Genomic DNA, 21663 nt, shown 5'->3' with positions numbered 1-21663 from the left:
ATTTCTACATTCTTCATTTTTTTTAAGTGCGAATTTTATTAACAAGAAAACACCAACACTTTCTACCGAGAAGCTAGTAAGGGTTAGGTAAACAAAGACCAAACAGATTGCATAACCAAGTTTTTCCATCAATCCCAATCTATATCTATGATCTCCTTTTTTTCTACTCTCACTCTAACATACTTATTATTACTATTACTTTTACCATAACTATTGAACTGAAGAGCTCAAGTTTAAGGGTCCTCTCTAAAGGGTTTCTTGTTATTGCAACTTCTATTTCTACTTAGAGAAGAGAAAAATGAAATACATCACGCTTGAATTGGTCGAGTCACCCTCTTGCATTACTACACGAGCCCTTATTTTAGCCATGCATGGAGGGTTACTGAAATAAATTTGATGTCATCCGCGGGACAATGATGAGCCGTGCTTTGTGTTCTCTACAAAAAGTTTGGATGTGTGCTTTCATATGATACATGACCACACTAAGTTTTGAAAGAACAACATAAAAGATGTTCTAATTACACAATTAAATTTCATAACCCTTAGTGGCCTATGGTTGATATGTCATACAATAGACTGACTAATCTTGTTACATGAAATTATAATAGTTTTTAGGTGCTTAGAATCAAGTTACACAAAAGACAACATGGCAAACATCTATTGAGCATATCATTTATGTAAAATTTATTAAATAACACTAGTTTTGTACTTAATACTTTATGGTTTTGCTCGTAAGTTGAAAATGTTTTTTTTAATAGTTACAAATGCTCATCTATTTTTACTCCTAAACTATAAAAAAATCTACTTTCATACCAAGATTTAAATCTAATTTCTTAAGTTGGAGTTATTAAAATCTAATATTCCTGTGATTGTTATTATTGTTATTGTTTCTTGTTGTTTAATTGATTGACAATCTCTATTCCAAATGCACCACAACCATAAACACAAATTAAAGCACCCTTAAAACACTCCATGGTGTCCCAAATCATACAAATTATTATCATCTCTCTTTCTTTTTTAAACTTTTTGCATGCAAAATTCCACCACCTTTGCATGATCATCTCCCAGCAATGGCAGCGATTTCCGATCTCCGATGCCCGCTAATCCTCACGACACACAGCCTCACACACACCTTCGCCGACGACAACTCCCCCTCCCAACACATCCTCACCATCAACGACCACCCGCACACAACCGAGTCCTCCCGTTTCGCAAATGCTTTTGCAAGAACGGATGAGAACCCGTTTGAGGTGCTCGGGTCCGATGGATTTGAAGCTCCCGTGTCCACCACGGTCGACCCGTTTAGAAATCAAACGCCGAAAGTTGAAGGAGTTTACGAGTGGCTTAAGATGTTGATTTGTTTGCCCATAGCTGTGGTTCGCCTTGTGTTGTTTGTATTGTTTTGTATTATTGGGTATATCGCGACCAAATGTGCCTTGCATGGTTGGAAAGATAATCAGAACACCATGCCGAGATGGAGATGTAGGGTTATGTATGTCACAAGGTTGTGTGGGAGGGCCATTCTTTTTTCATTTGGGTAAGATTGAATGTTTATTTCTTAGGCAAATTAAACGGGTTGTATTTGGTTGGCTTGGTTAACCCGTTTAGTTAAACAGGTTGGGTTAGCAGGTCAACATGTGTAATTAAATAGGTCAACCCACTAACCCGTTTATGATTTATTAAGGGCTGTTCCAAAAGCTTGAAGCTCGGACTCGTGGCTCGCTCGATAAAAACTCGAATAAAACTAGCTATAACAAGTTGATTTCAAACATCCTTAGCTGATTTGGATCATTTTTGTAACCGAGCCAAAATCGAGCTAGAGCCTAGCTAAGTTGCCTCGTTTAATTTTGAGCCCGAGCTTGAAACCACCCTGGCTCGTGAACAACCCTAATTTATTTTACCCATTTTTTACAACCCTAATAACAAGCTTACAACTTGATTATTACCCGCCAACCTGTTTGACACGTTTAACTAAACAGAGTAAATAGGCCGACTTCGGATTACATGACTTTGTAGTGTGTATGGGTTAGGGTTGATGTTTTTTACACAATAGATATATGGGTTGTGTTCGAGTTGATTTGTTTAATTAAATGGGCCGTCTTTGGCCTGACATGTTTAACCCGCTTAGTTAAGTAGGTTGACATGACCTGTTTAATTAAAAAGGTTGACTCACTAATCTGTTTATGACCTATCTAACCCATTTTTATTAAATTAAACGGGTCGTGTTTGGTTGGCCCAGTTAATCCTTCTAGTTAAATAGGTTGGCATGTCAGCCGGTTTATGATGTATTTAATTTAACACATATTTCCAACCTGATCAGCAAGTTTACAACTTGATTATCTGCCAACCCGTTTGATACGTTACAAAAATGGGGTCACACTATTTCAAGGTTAGGGTTAATGCTTTTCACACGAATAATAAAGCGGGTGGTGTTCGGTTGAGCCGTTTAACTTGTTTAGTTAAACAGGTTGACCAGCCAACATGCTTAATTAAATAGGTCGACCCATTATCCCGATTATGACCTATCTAACCCGTTTTTTACAAACCAGTTAACAAGTTTACAACTTAATTAAGTACTACCTGTCAACCTATTTGACACGTTTAATTAAATGGAATAAACAGGTTTGTTAGGGTTGATGTTTTTTACACGAATAAAAATACAGGTCGTGTTTTGTTTAAACGTTCAACACAACAAGATTGACCGCCCCCCCGCCCCCCCTAGTTTTCTTACATTTGGAGCCTATTAAGATTAATGATTATATTGATGCTTACCTATTTATAACTTAAATGATGCAGCTACCATTGGATTAAAAGAAAAGGAAAACCTGTTCCAAGGGAAGCTGCTCCTATGGTTATATCTAATCATGTGTCATATATTGATCCAATTTTCTTCTTTTATGAATTATGTCCAACAATTGTCACATCTGAGTCCCATGATTCCATGCCATTTGTAGAGTCATAATTAGAGCAATGCAGGTAATATTATAGTTATTAAAAGTTTTGTAATGTTATTAATAATTTAATATCATGACTTTGTTACATTAAATTTGAATTTTGTTATAATGTTTAATTTTCAGGTGATATATGTGAATAGATTCTCGTATCAGTCACGGAAGCAGGCTGTAAGTGAAATAAAGGTAACAAGCCTTCGTTCCTGATCTTTATCGTTACGCATTATTTGATTTTTGTGCAAATGTGGTTTACTAGCTTCAAGTTTTTGCCTTGAGTTATTATAAGTTATGGACTTATGGGTATGTGATAAGTTCTTTTTTTGGACTTCATGAAGTTATAGATAAAAGTAGTTGAAAATTGGTGAGTTGACTTTGTTGACCAAAATATGTTCAAAGTTATAGAAGTATAAAACACTTGCATTTTAGTCAAAAACACAGGGAACCTTTTTTTTTTAATTATGAAGCTGTGGAGCTACTTACCTGTGTTCAGCGGGTCATGCATAGTAATGTTATGACTCCAAGATCAGCAAATATAGTTTTTAAAATATTGGGTTTTGCGATTCAAAAAGGGGTAGCGGCGCAGCTTGTTACCCGCTTGCCTTCTGTTTCGATGTAATCCAATAAACAATCATATATTTTATGTTTAGATGAGCGGGTTAAAAAAAAAATTATGAACTTAATAGAAAACGTTATAAAAAACTTGCATTCAATCAAAACTTATAGAAAAAAGTAGGTGAAAAATTGGTCAGTTGACTATTGTGGACCAAGATATGTTCAAAATTAAAACTTAGTTAAAAGTGTTTCTTTTGGACTTCATGAACTAAGAAAAAAACAATATTTTCATAACCGGATCGGACAATGAACTAGACGGGTAACCGGTTCACCAGTCTGACCTGCCGAACAACTTTCGTCTAAAAATGGCGGCTAGGGATAAAAATAAAAATTTTCAAAAAAAAATATTTTTTTTATAGTAAAATCGGCTCATTGGTCTAGTTTTCCGGTCTGACCGGTTCAGACCGGCCAATTCTCTGGGAACCGACCGAACTGCATAGAACAGGACCGGTTAATAGACCGAATCCCGGTCGGACCGGTCTGGTCTCAACAACACTGGAAAAAAGTAGTTGAAAATTTGTGACTTGACTTCTGTTGACCAAAATATCTTCAAAATTACAAAAACACTTGTATTCAGTCAAAGCATAGGGAAAAGTTGTATTTTTGGACTTCATGAACTTATATAAAAAGTAGTTGAAATTTAGTCAGTTGACTTTTGTTGACCAAAATATTTTCAAAGTTATAAAACAATTGTAGTCAATCAAACACAGTTAAAAGTTTTGTTTTTGGGACTTCATGAACTTTTAGAAAAAAAATAGTTGAAAAATGGTGAGTTGACTTTAGTTGACCAAAACATTTTCAAAATTACAAAACACTTGCATTGAATCAAAACATAGGGAATTTGATACAGATGTGTAATATCAAGGATTTCAATACAGAGAAAGGCCTCAACCAACGCCTATCCTCGCGTACTTATATTTCCCGAGGGAACCACAACAAATGGGAAGCAACTCATATCGTTCCAACTCGGTGCATTCATCCCCGGTTATCCTATACAACCGGTGGTCATTCGTTATCCTCATGTACATTTCGACCAATCATGGTAAAACCGTCTCTCGTTTATAGTTTCATACTTTCATTTGGATTGTTGAATGTTAAATGTTAATAACTTAATATTAGCTTTACTTGGTATATCATGTTTATACAGGGGCCATATCGCGTTAACGAGCCTCATGGTTAGAATGTTCATGCAGTTTCACAATTTCATGGAGGTATGCAATTATGCATAAGTTGAAGGCATTTTAGTTTTTAAACTTTTATAATATGTGTTTTTGTTTTAAACAAAACAGGTTGAATATCTTCCTGTTATGTCACCCTCTATACATTATAAGGAAAGTACTGCAAGGTTTGCTGAAAGGGTTAGTTTATTTCTTTATTTAAAATTTAAAATGTTTTTGGTGGTATAAAAAAGTTAATAATAATAATAATAATTTAAGTACTATATGTATGTGTTGGTGCAGACTGGGAGAGCAATGGCTTCGGCTCTAAACGTTGCACAAACACACCATTCGTTTGCAGATTATGTGCTTCTTTCAAAGGCAAACAAAGCTGGACAGGTATATGTTAGGGTATATATATATGCATATGCATGCAGAAGCAACAACACACAATCACGATCAAACAAAGAACATAAACGAACACGAGAACACAAGGATTTTACGTTGTTCGGTTCCAACGAGAAACCTACGTCCATAGGCTTCAACTAGGATTTTTATTGCTTTATACCTCTCACTACTCGTGATGAGAAATTACAAGTACAAGCCGCCTATTTATATTCACATGTTAGGATTAAAAATCTTGTTAAAAAAAAAAACATAAACGAGCTAGATATAAATTAAAACCGGGCTGCCCGCCCCTTTAGTTCACTGTCAATAATTTAGTCTTCTAAACGAACCGGGGCCAATACCAATCAAGCCTCCATAGGGGTGCAAACGAGCCGAGCCGAGCTCAGCTCGTTTCGAGCTCTATTTTCAAAGCTCGCGCTCGGCTCGTGAGTAGATATTCAAGCTCGAGCTCGGCTCAGGCTCGGGCTCGGGCTCGGCTTGTTTACTATATATCAACTATTTTTTATATAATTATAATTATTTTTATATATTTTTTTCTATTATAATTTTATGTATAAAATAATATATATTATTGAGTTATTTTTATTTATTTTTTCATAACATTATATATATTAATTAATAATTATTAAATATATATTTTAATAATTTATATAAATGATAGGCTCGTTTAGGCTCGCGAGCCGGCTCAATCTCGATAAGTGAAGCACGGGCTCGGGCATGTTTATTAAACGAGCTTACTTTTAGGCTCGATCTCGATGAAGCTAAGCTCAATCGAACTTTTTAACGAGCCGATCTCAAGTAGCTCGGCTCATTTGCACCCCTAAGCCTCGACGCATAACCCACCGGGATATTATACTAAAGTTACATTGTTTGACCAATGCACATAGTCAAAGAAAATGGTTGACTTTTTGTCAAATGTTAAGCATTATTATTTGTTCTTTTTGCAGGAGAATTTCTCACCCTTTATGGTTGAAATGGCACAAGTTCAAAAGGTAAGTTATTTGTATTATTTTTCTCTTATAAAACCAAACCAAATTTATAGACATGGTTATAAGTTATAACTTATAAATACATATGTTTGACTTTATGTCAAATGTCTAAAATACCCTTGAATCTTCACTTGAAATCTTGAATATTTGCCTTTTACATGAAGTAAATAGTTACAATGTTTATGATTTTCAGTTATATCAGTTGAGCTCTGCAGAAGCTGTACAATTCTTGGAAAGATTTCTTGCCATGAATCCAGACAGCAGGTATATAGCTACAAATCATTTTTTTTATCAAATTATTAATTATTTATGTTTTGTAAACTACAATATGATTTTGTTTGCAGTGGCTATGTTGCATATCAAGATTTTATAAGGGGTTTAAGATTGAAACATTCTCGCCTTTCGGAACATGTCAGTTAACGTACTCCTTCCATTATTATTATATCTAGGGGTGGCAAATGTGACCCATTCGGTTGAATGGGTTGCAATAAAATGTATATAATGGGTGAGAATAAGTCAAACTAAAAAAAAAGGATTGAAACGGGTCAAAACGGGTTGACATTTCTTGATTTTTTTTAATGGAACGAGAAAAATGGAGGAAACTTTTTAGTTTTTTTACTTTTTTAGTTTTTGATTTATATTTCGAGTTATGATTTTTTAATTATTTTTTTTTAAAAAAATTTTTAATGAGGGGCATTTGAAATGGGTCAAAATGGGTTGAGATTTCAAAAACTCAGCATTAAAAAATTCAAAATAAATAAATAAATAAATAGTTAAAAAATCATAACTCGAAATATAAATCAAAAACTACAAAAGTAAAAAAACTAAAAAGTTTCCTCCGTTTTTCTCGTTCCATTAAAAAAAGTCAACCCGTTTTGACCCATTTCAATCATTTTTTTTAGTTTGACCTATTGTACACATTTTATTACAGCTCATTCAACCCAATGAGTCACATTTGCCATCCCTATATTTATAACTTATCAAATAACAAAAGAAAAACATAGAATGTAATTTATTAAATTATTTTGTGCTTCAAGTTCTCTTCTTTGTGACAGATTTTTGGATTTGTTGATGGTGACAAAGATGGATTCATAACCTACAAAGAGGTAACCATAGGTGCATAAATTCCATTTAATCAGCCTTCATGTTGTGGGTCTCATTTCTCTTTATAATTTAAATAAAACAATGGGATCCACGATACGAAATGAATCTCATAAGTCATTTTTACGGGGTCCCCTTTGGTTATGTGGTTATGTACCGACACGAGTTAAACTGGCCTGAAAGAACAGGACTTGTAGGGCATATTCTTTGTGTCATCAATGGGGTATGCAACAAAACATTAAAGCTGGTGTTATGTTGAAAACAACCTTTTCCAACCAAGACACTTAGGTGATGTTTGTTTTTCCTGAAAGAACAGGACTTGTAGGTGATGTTTGTTTTTCTGGAAAAGGTCTGCGCAGGTTTTTTTGTCTGCGCCGTGCAGACCACGCGCAGACCATCTGCAGATTGTTTGTTTTCTTGGGTTTCATTAAAAAACGCTTGTGCAAGCTTTGCTTGCTGCAGACTTGGCTCATCCACTTCTGAGATTTTTAAAGGTTGCAGAGGGTTAAAACACCACACCCTACTAACACCCACTGTCCACCACCACCACCGTCCACCACCCACCCACCACCCACCACCCATCACCACCACCCACCATTACTGTCTGCCGCCACCACCACCAATGTCCACCACCCACCACCACCAACCACCATTGCTTTCTACCACCACCACCGTCCGCCACCACCACCCACCACTACCACTACCACCATCCAACACCCCCCCACCCCCCACCCACCTACTACCACAGTTAGTACACCATTACCAGTTTATTTTAGCCATCTACAGACTTTAACAAACAAACAATCTTATTCTTACAGAATGAAGAGGTTTGGTCCAACTCTTCTTCTACAGATGTCTGCGGATGTGGTCCGCAGACCATATATATTTTACCTCTGAAAAAACGAACATCACCTAAATTTACTCAAACATTTTACACCAAAAATGAAACTCGACTAGTACAAAATATTTTGAAAATAATGTTATTGAAATCTTTGTATGATCCCGGCCAGTATTGAATATAGATTAATATACCTTTGTTACTTTTGCAGATAGTTTAATCTTGTACATATAATTCAATTCACCTTTACAAGTAAAAAAGTACTCATTTTAATTAGTATCACCATGTGTGTCAGGGTGGACCACTGGAGGTCCAAATGTCCAATTTCTCTGATTATATGTGGTTCTTACTTCATAGTAGGATGACTCTATAGGTTGCTTATTTTTTGTGGGCCCCACTTTGATATTTACCAATAGGCTTAACTCGTCTCGTTTGGATCACACAGTTCTTGGTCGGGTCTATTCACGTTCTGAAGCTGCCTTTTTTCCAACGCGCATGTGAAGTGGCTTTTAATGAAAGCGACGAAGACAAAGACCGTTACATTTCATTGTTCGAAGTAATACTAACTATTAATAAACTTTTCTTATATTTTGGTTGGTTTCTACTTTCTTAAATAACTTTTATCTTATGCATAATAAACAGTTTGGAGGATCAACCACACGAGCTATCCCCGACTTGACCACAAGCGAGGTCATTAATCCGTTTTCATTCACTCAAAACCATAAAAATGATTCTCTTTCGAGTAAACTGCGGTTTTCGTCCCTATGGTTTGTTCAAATACGTGGTTTTAGTCAAATAGTTTCAAATTTACGATTTTCGTCCTTGTGGTTTCATTTCATTTGCAATTAAACCCGAATGCACTAATCTTGTTAAGTCTGGTAGTTAAACCCATCAGCGTGTCCTTCATGTGGGAGGCAGTTTTGTCCCTTTTCTCCCCAAATAAACCCCAGTCCTAATTTGCAAGGCCCCTCACGTGAGGGGCTGGGGTGCATTTTGGTTTTTGGTGGGGGGGGGGGGATAAAACTACCCCTCGCGTGAAAGGCACGCTGATGGGTTTAACGGTTAGACTTTACGAGTTTAGTGAATTCGGGTTTAATTGCAAGTGAAATGAAACCACAGGGATGAAAATCGCAAATTTGAAACTATTGGACTAAAACCGTAGATTTGGACAAACCACAGGGACGAAAAACGCAGTTCACTCTTCTCTTTCGGTTCTTTGTGTTAAAAGGTTTGGATTTGTAAACAGGTACAAGGACTCTTTGAGTTGTTTGACATTGATGGTGATGGTAAGATTAGCAAGGATGATTTCATGACTTGCTTAAAAAGAAATCCATTGCTCATTGCACATTTCAATCAGCTTTTCATGCATAAAGATTTGGAAGCAGAAACAAGTTTAGAGGAAAGGACTTGATGATAAAACTCTCTTACATCTTCCTTATTTTTGCTGTTTTATAAATATTCTTTAGTGTATAAGTTTTGTACTTTTGTATACCTTAGCAATTCATGAAAACATCACCATTAAAAAATTGTATATTATGGAGTGTGTTCAACTGTTCACAAATAAATATATTTATACGGTTTTTACAATTCTCTTTTTAAAATTGATGTTGAGCGTCTCTCTCTGTAGAGAAGGAAAGAGATAAGTGGATTTAAACGAGAACCCATTTAGACTGCTAGTGAATGAGAGGATTCAGGAGAAAACAAAAAATACGAGAGAACTACTATTGATCAATTAGGTTTAAAAAAAAACTTTTTATTCATTTATTTTTATTTATAAGATTAGAAATGTAAAAAATATAAAAAAAAATAAATAAATATGTTGCACACAAAGTTACATATAAGTGACGTAGAAGTTATATTTAAATTCATGAGCTACGTACTTTTATTTTTATTTTTTATCTTATTTTAATTCTAACTTTTTAAAAAAATCGAAAAGGAAATTATTTTGTTAGTAGTAGTTTTACAGGTTTTCTCGTAAATTTTTCACGACTCCTCTTCATTTTAGTGAATATATATTACATTATAGTTTTACAATTTCCAAGGCCGGCTCTAAGGGAGGGCCGGGTGGTTGACGGACCCCAACTCGACACTTTTCTAGGCCTGATTTTTTTTTAATTATATGTATTTTTATGAAAAATAATATGTATATTTAATGTTTAAACTTAATTACAACCACTAGTTTGGTTTAGTTGTAAATGGGTATGACTTTCAACCAAAAGGTTGTGGGTTCTAGGCTCACTTGAAATCTTTTAACCTTATTTTTATCCAAAAAGTTTTTTACACAACCCAACCCCAATCATAACCAAATAAGCTTATTTAAAAATTAAATTTTTTAAACCCAACAAAATACCACTTTTATCTAAGGCCCAAATATTTTTTCGTCTTTAACCCAAAATTTTTTGACAATTCTCGAAGACGGCCCTTACAATTTCTAAACTCTCCCAAAAAATTAGTAAATATATTTGAAGTATTAGTGATTAAACAATATTTAGCTGTAAAAAAATACAATTTAATATTTTCAGAACAATTTAATTGACGAGACATATTATAGGCTTTTAGCCTTTATGAAAAGAGAAATGAAACCACCAACTTAATTCAATGGTTCACATATTTCATTAGTCAACAACATTTAACACCCCTCCCCCACCTCACGTATTTCTAACCTTAATAATCAATTTACTATTATCATAATTATAATAAAACACACATGGCTTGCTTATACAGACTCATGCATAAACAGATAAACTTATATTAAAGTTAAATACTACAAATAACAATTTGTTTTCAAACGAAAAGTTAAACAAAAAAACTTAAATAATAATAAGTGATATAGAGCCCGAATAATAAATTTATAGTGAACGAATTATATAATCATCTATTATAACATTTTCCAGTTACAATTAGAATGCTTAAGTTAATTAATGTGGGCGAGTAAGAGGCCTTGAGTTTATAACTCAACCGTCACAAAGTAGTTATCGTGTACGAGTCTTACTACGACATAGTCACATATTTTTGAGACTAAACGTGTTAAACATGTCAAATTTCCTCGAATGCTTACAAAATGAACTACCATGTCATACATTGAAATAATTAGCTACCCATGAGTATGGTAAATTCAGCAAGTGATATATTTGTTTCAGAACATTGAATCCGAATATATTATTGCATTCTTTCTAAGACAATGTGTCGTGGAAGGCCCATGAACACGTGGCTTGTTTTTAGTGGTTGACAACTTGACATCCCTCCTCTTTGAAGTCTGCCAAATGATTGGCACCTCCGCTCTAATTAGCATCCCCGGGTTATGCTCTTGAGTAATGGTTTTAACCCTCTTTGGCGCCCTGGAAGGTGCTAACATGGCCAAGGAGTGGTGCCCCTCTTGCAACCACAACACTCAGCCTAATGTTATTAGTGTAACTCATCCGATGAATGTTTTTTCAAGATAAGTATATATTCAAAATCCCAATTCCACATTTCCATGCGTCTCCGCATCTTGTATAAAGTATATGCAAGATGTTTTGCTCAACCATAATTATATGGAAAATATAAAGAGAAAATCACGAAACTAGTTATTTTGATACATGATACATCTATATAATAATATTACAAATAAATCAATGTTATAATCAGAAATTGCACAATAGTGTCGCATGTGATTTTTAATTCACTTATTCCGAGTTATCATATGAAACGCTGATTTAAGTGTCCTACACGGTTAGTTCACTATTCACAAATCACATTTTTCGTATCAACATTTAAGTGTTTTTAAACTTACAATGAGGTCGAGTTTTTCTTCGCACGATACATTTTTAATGTTAATTGCTTTTGAAAAAAAGGTATTATCACAAAACCTAAAGTTGATTTGACAGGTGTAGTTATTTGAAATAAAGTCATACTAAATGTAACTTCTAGGTTTCAATAACATCTTTCTTATGTGTCTTAAATTATCTAGCATATCTAAATAAAGATTTAGGATGAGCTAGTAAGTAATTATAAGAAGATAGATAGGGAGAGGTAGGATGGAGGCACGATACTGACAATTGAATATAACTGAATTTAAGTGTTGATAGAACATTATATTCATAAGTTGAAAATGAGGTATTGGCTAGTTATTGTTGGAAATAATTTCCAACTTAATAGGTCCGTCATGTGTATATGACCAATTTGGACCTATTGGGCAAATGGAATTACGGTTTTATTATATTTGGTAATGTTTTGGCTAGCAAGTTTGGTTAATCTATATAAGCCGAGTTATAGTTAGACATTAGAATAAATGAAGTTGGTGCAACCAAGTTAGGATTCATCAAGAGTCAAACCGAGTTAGGGTTTGAGAGTTGTAATCAGTTTTTTGAGTTATATTTTCTGATTAATATAAACGAGTGTTATTCGTTTACTTAAGTGTTTGATTATCGATCCGGGACTTGAGTAATCTCATAAAGTTTAAATTAACGAGATGTTTATTAACTTATTATCTCACTGTAAAAGCGACAGTAACGTGATACGATAACTAGCAGCTATCTCATAACACACAATCTTACAATTCTATAATATATTAATTTCTTATGAATCATGTTAATTGATATAATTTTTAAGGATCCAAAAATATATAAAATCTATTGAAGATATAGCATCAGTCATTTTCGTTTTCATTTAGTAATTGATCCACCCTACCCTATCCAACCTATGATCTTATAGCCTTCCTAAAAGCATTCTTAATAAGTACTCTATTTTCCTCACAACAAGATCCAACATAGTAGACGTTATAAGTTCTTAAAAAGCCTCTAAAGCGCCCGGGAACACCCCTTCCCATCCCATGCCCCAGGCGCTTTGGACTGAAGGTTGGTGATGGGCGTTTTGTGGAAAGCGCTGGGTGGTGGTGGGGTTTTCAAAATAAGCCGTTAACCAACGACTAGTTTTAATTTAAAAAAAATTCAACTTATTTATTAAAATATACACTATATAAACCAAACTATCAAAATTAAATAAACACAACTATTTCTCTCATTCACTACCAATATTATATAACAAATTTTAACCAAAAATTTCAAACCAATATGAATCCATTCAACCATTCAATGTTTGGTTTTGGACAATTTGTAACCAGCCTACGCACGAATACCCCCCAACCGAACACTACTCAACTGACTCAACTGAACACCACCCAAGCGAGTCTACCAACCCCAACTTCTCGGTCGGTGTTAATTTCGACCATAACATGTTGTCGTACATGCAATATTTAGGGATGCCCAACTTCCAAGTCGGTGTTTTTAACCCACTATCTCAACCGAACTTCCCAGTGACACAAGACGAGACGGTGTCGGGACACAACCCGGTTCGAGCAAACCTAAAAATCCGGCTCGAGCAAATCCGGACGAGGACAGTCACACAAAACGGAAGACGCAAGCGAGTCTAGAGTAAAAAACAACTTTGTCGTGGACACCCGAGGAGTATTTGACCTTGCACGATTGTGGACCGCGGTATCGGGATATCACAATTGCCGTAAGTGTTGAATATTTATCTTATTTATGTACTAATTTTTCCTTTAACAAAATATTAGCGGTTACTAATATGTTTTCTAAGTTTTTTTTATAGCAAACTGTCAAAGATTTGGCCTATTTTGAGACAAAGTTCAGGATTTTGTTTTCAAACTAATGGCCAAATGGGATGTACCAAAAGTCCGATTCCATATCGAAAAAATGGTCCGATATAAACACCAAATGCCAAACTTTTCAATCGGTTTACAATTTGCTTTTTAACTCGTGGGGTAGTGGTGCTGGTGATGTGGACATCATTGCGGCGATGTTGCCTGGGTACCAAAGTACTCGACGGACCGTTATTTACATGAATTGTTGGTATGATATTCGTAATCATCCCCCCCGGTGGGTTCGGAAGTAGGCGGCAATAAAAAATGCCCAAAACCTCGTCATCGCTTGATCTAGAAACGCCGCAGCCTGATGCTCGAAAATCGACTTAAACGATGATGAAGTCGGTGATTACGGTGATAAGTATGCGGAGTTGCCTCGACCAGGGATAGAAGAAGTCGTAGAAAGGGGAAAGGGGCGGGGTCGTCATCGGCGGGTACGAATGTGAAAATGAAAGAACTCAACGAAGTGAACCACCGACTTGCCGATATACACGGCCTTGGGAATCAACGTTTTTAAGTGATGCAAGAAAATTCTAAATTCAACAAGGTGTTCTCTTGGATATTGAACGAGAGGCAAATGGACAAAGATATCGTGTTTTTTTTTTCAGGAATTGATACCAGACATACCCGAAGACTAGCCGAAATAAAAAGAGATAAAGTTATTAAATGTATAAGCTTGATCAGTGATATTTATTATTAGTACTAGTTTTGTGTTTTTTTAATTATTATTTTAATATATTGTTTTAATTTTAATGTTCTTTTTTTTTAATTTATTTTATTTAATGAAACTTTATTTGTTTTATTTCCATTAAAAATAAATAAATAATGAGATAATGATTAGAAGATGTTCCATCCATCACACCTTTTTTTAACGCAAAAACTTATATAGTGATGCGGCGTTACATGACGCAAATGTCTCTCATAGGGGCTCTATTCACTAAACATGATCTAATTAAACTAAAAGTCACTATATTTTTTCACTCTAAAAATAATGTTTTTTATATTTTTGTTATTAACTTTTTTTCTTTTTTCCTTACAACCACTTTCAAAAAATATTAAAAAAATTATAGAGTATGAACAATATTTCTTCAAATTCACTTATATACAGTAACAATTTCTTTTGTTTCTGCTCAACCACCTACCAGAGCCGGTCCTAGGGGGGGGCTAGGTGGTCGACAGCCTCCGGCCTGACACCCTGTTAGGCCCGGATTTTTTTAAACATACGTATTTTTATGAAAAATAATATGTATATTTAATGTTTGAACTCAATTACATAACAACTAGCTTGGCCTACTGGCAAATGGGTATGACTTCCAACTAAAAGGTAACATGTTCTAGTCTCATTTGAGACATGCTTAAGCTTATTTTTATACAAAAGTTTTTTATACAACCTAAATTATAACCAAGTATGCCCATTTAAAAATTAAATTGTTTAAACCCAAAAAAATACTCATTTTACTTAAGACCCAAAATATTTGTCACCTCCGGCCCAAAATACTCCTTTTACTTATGTCACGCCCCATTAAGCGAATTGCGGAAGTGTAAAACGGAAATGCAACAGATACAACTAGTATCTAATACATTGTTCATAAAGAAACATTACTAACTAATTTACAATATATTACATCGTTCTAACATCTTTTACAAACTAGGTGATACAATCAAACCGGTTCTTCAATTACTTTACTTCTAACTCAAATGCCCACGACATCAATCACCAATCAGACACGTAACGCACAGAAAATTACTTCTCATATCTGATTACCTGAAAAGCATGTTAAAACAGGTCAACTACGAATAGTTGGTGAGTTTCATAAGTTTTAATGAAATCAATTCTGCGCAGCATATAGTCATAGTTTGTATGTACGCACGTATATAAGAAAATGTATTTACATTTATATATGTATATCTACGTCTTTGTATACTGATATGTATGTGTATAAGTTTATGATAGAGTTTGAAACTACGATAAAATCGTGACTGCTCATTCGTACTTCGTGCCTTCATTTTCCAAATAAAATCAACCACTATGGCTCATTTTTCACCCACAACGGTTCCACGTAAAATCACCACTATGGTCCCTCTTCTGACCATTATGGTTTCACGTAAACTCAAACATTACACATTGTATACACAAACAATTATTATTTTCTACACATAGAATTTCCTACGCCTATCCACATAGTATGTATATATATATATATATACACACAACACACACACACATATATATAGTATTTATCACGTATTATAAATCACTATGGCCCCCTTTCCGCCCACAACATATATAATCATAATATTTTCTTAACACTCATGTCATAATCAAGTTATTTCTTTTAATAAGTTGCAGCAGAACTTGGCTCATAGGCCATACTCAACTTTACTTTACAAGTTGCAGCAGAACTTGGCTCATAGGCCATACTCAACTTTAGTTTATAAGTTGCAGCAGAATTTGGCTCATAGGTCATACTCAACTTTAGTTTAGCAAGTTGTAGCAGAACTTGGCTTATAGGTTATACTCAACTTTAGTTTACAAGTTGCAACAGAACTTGGCTCATAGACCATACTCAACTTTAGTTTAGCAAGTTGCAGCAGAACTTGGCTCATAGGCCATACTCAACTTTAGTTTAGTACTATTGTGGCCCCCCTTTCACCCACAATAGTCCCATGGCCATTACAGACCACATTATTCCCAAATTAGTTATGTTTAACATTACATGACGTATTTGTATAAACAAGTTGTCACGTGTAATTTCATTATGTTTTGTCATTCGTACCATCTCCACTTAATATACCGATCAATGATAATAATCACCTTTCATTAGTACGTAGTTAATCATTATGGTTGTAGGGACTTTTCATATATACATGTTCAGATAATCTATATCCTGAACCGTTTTCAGATAGATAATGTATATAAACACGCTTTTAGGTTTGTAAACAGTTTGAAAAGAGAGGTCATGAAACTCACGGTTTTGTAGGCACTCAATGCGAGGTCAGCTCAGGGTTCGTTCCCTTGTTATCACTTAGTCCCTATAGTCCATATTATAATAATATTAATATTTTAATATTATTATAATTTTTATACTAAGCTGGGCTGTATAGCTAGTCTGGGTGTGGCTGTAACACCCAGAAAGTGGCAATAGGCTTAGGTTGTTATGTTGTTCAGTGTCTAATACTTAAAACTGAACTTGGCTCAGTTTCCCCGTTTTCCCAGCTGGCCAAGTTGTTCGTTTACAAGTTCATAAAACAGTTATGGGGAAATAAACTTGGGTAAATGTGTTGGTTAATAAAATGATTAAGTTATAAAGAAAGATCACATATTGGGGTCCTGATTAGCTACGGGGCTCGTTTCCGTTTATTCAGTTTGATTTGAAGAAAAACGCCCACAATCTATCCAAATTGTCTGGATTTCTCACAAAAAGTTCGTTTTCACATAATTAATCCGAAAATATGCTTCTTTATCGTTGTTGATGTTCTGATATTCCAACAGGTTCGTTAATCACGAACTTGCCGGTTTTCGTCATAATTGAATTTGTTTAATCTTCAAATTAGCATAATTAATTATCCGTTAATCATTAGATCATGAAAATTTAGAAACTTATCAAATAAAATATGTAGATTTTTATAGAAATATTTATGGAATTATTTACCGATTTATAAATTTATAAAAAATCATTTTATATGCTATATTTAGCCCGAAAATCATCCGTTTATACCAAATAATTTTCAAAAAATCCGCCAAAATTCCTGAGTGATTAAAACTCTTCCCAAAATAACCTGTAGCAATTCCAGAAGCTAAGAATCTTTCCAAATACCATTTTCGAGCCAAAAACGACTATGAAAATCTGAATAAGCGCAATTACACAAAACATACCTAGGGTATTTCAAATGACCCAAAACTTCATATGTAAACATAATATATCAAATCTGATTTCCCCACAAAATTTCATAATTTTTCCAGCATTTGAAGTATTTTTCCCAAATAAACGCCCCAAATCGGTAATAAATTCGCCAAATATTATCGGATGGTTGAAAAATTACCAAATTTGGACAGGGACTCAATGATATGGTCCCTGATGTCCCTGAAAAATTTCATGACCTAACAATATGCACGTCACAACCTTAACCTAAACAGCCTGTAATCGAACATTTCGGCACTACCTTTGCGGTTTTCGCCCGTTTTCCCTCTCTTAATCCAATTTCTGGGTTCTTGTGCTTCTATATAATCTAAGTACAAGTCCTATATCACAAACCAAGCATGTATCATCAAGAGACCAGCCATGAAAGTTAGGGTTTCGGTTAGGGTTCTAAACCGAACTTTTGAGCCATAAAAACATCGTTTAAACCCTCTAATCCGTGTTTATGGCCAAAAAAAACTATCAAACCAGGTTACTAACCATGTGTAGGATGAAAACATGTTTTTGGACCCTTTTTAGAGTTTTTACATGGTTAGAAGTGATTTTTGGCAATCAAACTATGTTTATATGAATTCAAACATGTTTAAACATGCATAAATTTGATCAAAATAAAAACTTTACCTTAGGGTTTGTTATGGATGAGTAAGAACAGTAGGTTTATGGTCCATAAGATGCAAGAAGGTATTGATAAAATATCTTGGAACTTGTTTAAATATGAAAAGGGTTTAAGGGGGGGAAAGTCTTCTTTGGCGGGCTGGGCTTGTTGGGCCCCCTTTTGGGCCCATTTGGCCCACTTTTCTCGATTTAAGTGCCCGAACGTGAAATTCCAAGTCCAAGTTTATTTCGGGTTCGGTTTTTGGCACGAAAAATATAACGGGTACAACAAACAGTGCGAAAACGAGTGTTTTCGGCTATTTTTGTGTAAATTTATAAAAACATAGTATTTGTTTGTAAAAAATGAAAATATTTTCACGGATCACTTAAAACATTCCCACTAAGTGTTTTGTAAGTCTTTTCCGGCTTAACGGATGATACAATGCTTGTTTCGGAACTATCTTTCGCGTTTAAATTTATAGCGGGTAGTTAAACGAGCATGTTTTCGTTTAACTAGTTTACTATCATACTAAGGCCTTAATATCAATATATTGGCTTATAATAGACATATATCACTTACAGATGGCCCCCCGGGACATCCGGGTCATAACCAGACCCGTTCGGTTATTCATTCATTCGTTACGCAATAAGCCGTTAATCGATTATTCGATAAACGAATACTAAGGTATACTTGATTTTGTCGCGAATGTCACAACTTAAGCCGATGATGAATGGTGTTTGAAAAATCAATATGAGATAATTAAGAAGTACAAGAAGTATGACTAAAATTTATTATCCTTGTTTTAGTTTATTGCATCGCCATAATAGTTTACGAAAGAAGATAATAATTTTAATGTTAAATTATTATTTATTTCAAGAGTTGACTTATGAACCAACATACATGACTATAGCGTTGTAAATTATCAGCGCCGCATTGTGCGGGCACTCCTATAGTATATACAACCAACAGAACTATAAAATAGTATACCCGATACAATTTTCGCATAGTGGACTAAACATTTTTTTCTTGTGAATGACATTTAAAAAGTATAACAGTATTTACTGTCATACTAAAGAGGGTAAAATCCCAAATTTATGGTATAATATATATGCTTTTTTAAATGTATAGGGATTTTCTAACATATGTTCTGAGGGTACATATAAAAAATTTATTATATAAATATTCATGTTACATTAATCTTATAATAATTACCATATTTAACCTTTTATTCTTCCCTCCTTTTTTTTTTTTTTTCATTTATGACTATTAAATAGAATTTTTCTAATTCCCTCAAAGATCTAAATTTACTCTTTCGTCATTTTTAATTTCCTACCATTTTTCTATTCATTTACATGTAAAAAATATTCAAATATGAAAGCGATTTGTTTATGTATATTCAAACTAATAGTGACATTTTAATATTAAAATATAAAAAGTTTAAAAATCAAAAGAGTAAGTAATTTCATTATTATATGATAACAAAAGAATAAGTATTTTTAACATTTATGATGAAATATAGGGTGGTAATCTACTTCACTGTGCATATCAATTTTTCTGTTTTAGCCAATTGTTGAGCGTTATTAGCATCATCAGAAGCATGTTGCTTTGGGCATGTGTTGAAGTTGTTTAATATGAATACTTATAGGAAAATTGTGGGACATTAAAAATGATGAAAGAGTAATTTTAAAAGGAATTAACAAAAATTTATTTAGTAGTCATGAATAGAGAGAAGATTTAGAGGTAAACAATAAAAGTTTAAATATGATAGTTATTATAAGATTAATGTAATTAATATGCAATTGTAGTTTCAACAAGAATATTCACGTAATAAATACTTCTTACATGTGCCCTAAGACACGTGTTAAAAAATCCCAAATATAAATTGCTTTGAGTTAAGAGAAAATTGATAGAACTACCATTTAATAAAAAAAAAATCTAGTCGAAAAGAAATTCCCTATTTTACCCTCTAAAGTCTAAACTATCAAATAATTTTCAAATCGCATTTTGTTGATACGTAGTTTGACTAAAGACCCAAAATACTTCCAAAGTTCCAATATCTTTACATACTTTGTGTGTTGGACGTAATTCCCTCTAAAACACAAGACAATGTCGGATTGGGTCAAGTGAGCCGATTTTGAGTTATGGAAATCGAGTTAATTAATTAAATAAATCAGAGATAAATTAAATTAGCTTATTTAATTTGTAATAGTTAATTAGGCTAGTTATTAAGCATGGTGTTTAATACTGTTTCTAAAGTTGGTGAGTCTATTTCTAATTATGTCGAGTCATAGTCTATACTAGGATAATAACCCGTGTTACACACGGGTTGAAAAAAAAAGCAAATGTCATATTTATTAAATAAAAAAAAAAGAAGAAGAAGAAAATTTTACTTGAACTGTAGCATATTACATAATTATTTTAATTCAAATTTTAGTATTCTCTATCACGGGTAACTTTGCACCCGATATCTTTAAAAATCAAAAACCTATTGTAAAAGGTCATTAAAGTATTATAAAACAGATAATGTATGCATACGCCATCCAAGTATTATAAAATGTCATTCAAATAAAAAAACAACATTTGACAGTAAAAAACTTTAAATCAATTAAAAGCTTTAAATGTTAAGTTTGATCAATGCTTGTGTTATATATTGGTTTAAATGTTTATTAGCATTATGATTAAAATTAATTTATTAATTATGTGGAAATTATAAACATGGAAAGTGGATGAAATTGGAACACTAGGTGGACACTAGGGGTGTTCTTCGGGTTATTTATTCGGGTTTTGGGTTGTTTGGGTGGGGTTGTTCGGGTTTGAGCTCAAAACAAATTGACCCAATCTGTCACACCCCGACCAAAGGCGGCGGAACATGCCGAGGTGTAACGATTGTCCATAAGCACATGACACTAATTAAAGTGACAGTATTTACTAAACTCATTTCATTTCACAACATCGAAAATGTCACATAACAATTATCCATAAAATAACCATAAACAAGATATCACAAAATATGACAAATTGATATTGTTCATTTTTACTAATATCCTAAGGTCTTTGATGTCGTTTTCTTCACAATCATAAATTAACCAAGATGCAAACCTGCAACATTTCATAAAATAAAGTTTGTCAACACAAAGGTCGGTGAGCAATTCATAAGTTTAATCATATTAGTATATAATAAAGATAGCCACAAAACTTGCATACGAAACGATAAATAAAAGTGGTAATTTGGATAAATAGATATCGCTAAACACATTAGCGACACCTAGCTATAAGGGGATGCCAAATAGTCTAGGATTTTATAGTTATCGTTAATTGCATTACGTTAACGACACCTTGCTATAAGGGGATGCCAAATAGTCTAGGATTTTATAGTTCCACCAACCAAAAGCGATAAACACCTAGGCATATAAGCATAGAACACCAAATCGAGCAATTATTTAGGTAAAGT

The 21663-nt window shown here is 33.8% G+C and overlaps 1 pseudogene; it reads left to right on the top strand.

The window, feature by feature from the left end:
- The first annotated feature begins 1067 nt into the window (after positions 1-1067).
- On the top strand, positions 1068-9467 carry LOC143611309 (lysophospholipid acyltransferase LPEAT2-like; annotated as a pseudogene).
- Positions 9468-21663: the final 12196 nt, after the last annotated feature.

This window comes from Bidens hawaiensis, unplaced genomic scaffold (assembly GCF_021521415.1).
Source record: "Bidens hawaiensis isolate Kalapana, Puna unplaced genomic scaffold, B.hawaiensis_p1.1 tig00002236_1, whole genome shotgun sequence".
Classification (NCBI taxonomy): domain Eukaryota; kingdom Viridiplantae; phylum Streptophyta; class Magnoliopsida; order Asterales; family Asteraceae; genus Bidens; species Bidens hawaiensis.
This window is presented reverse-complemented; position numbering and strand designations above follow the sequence as displayed.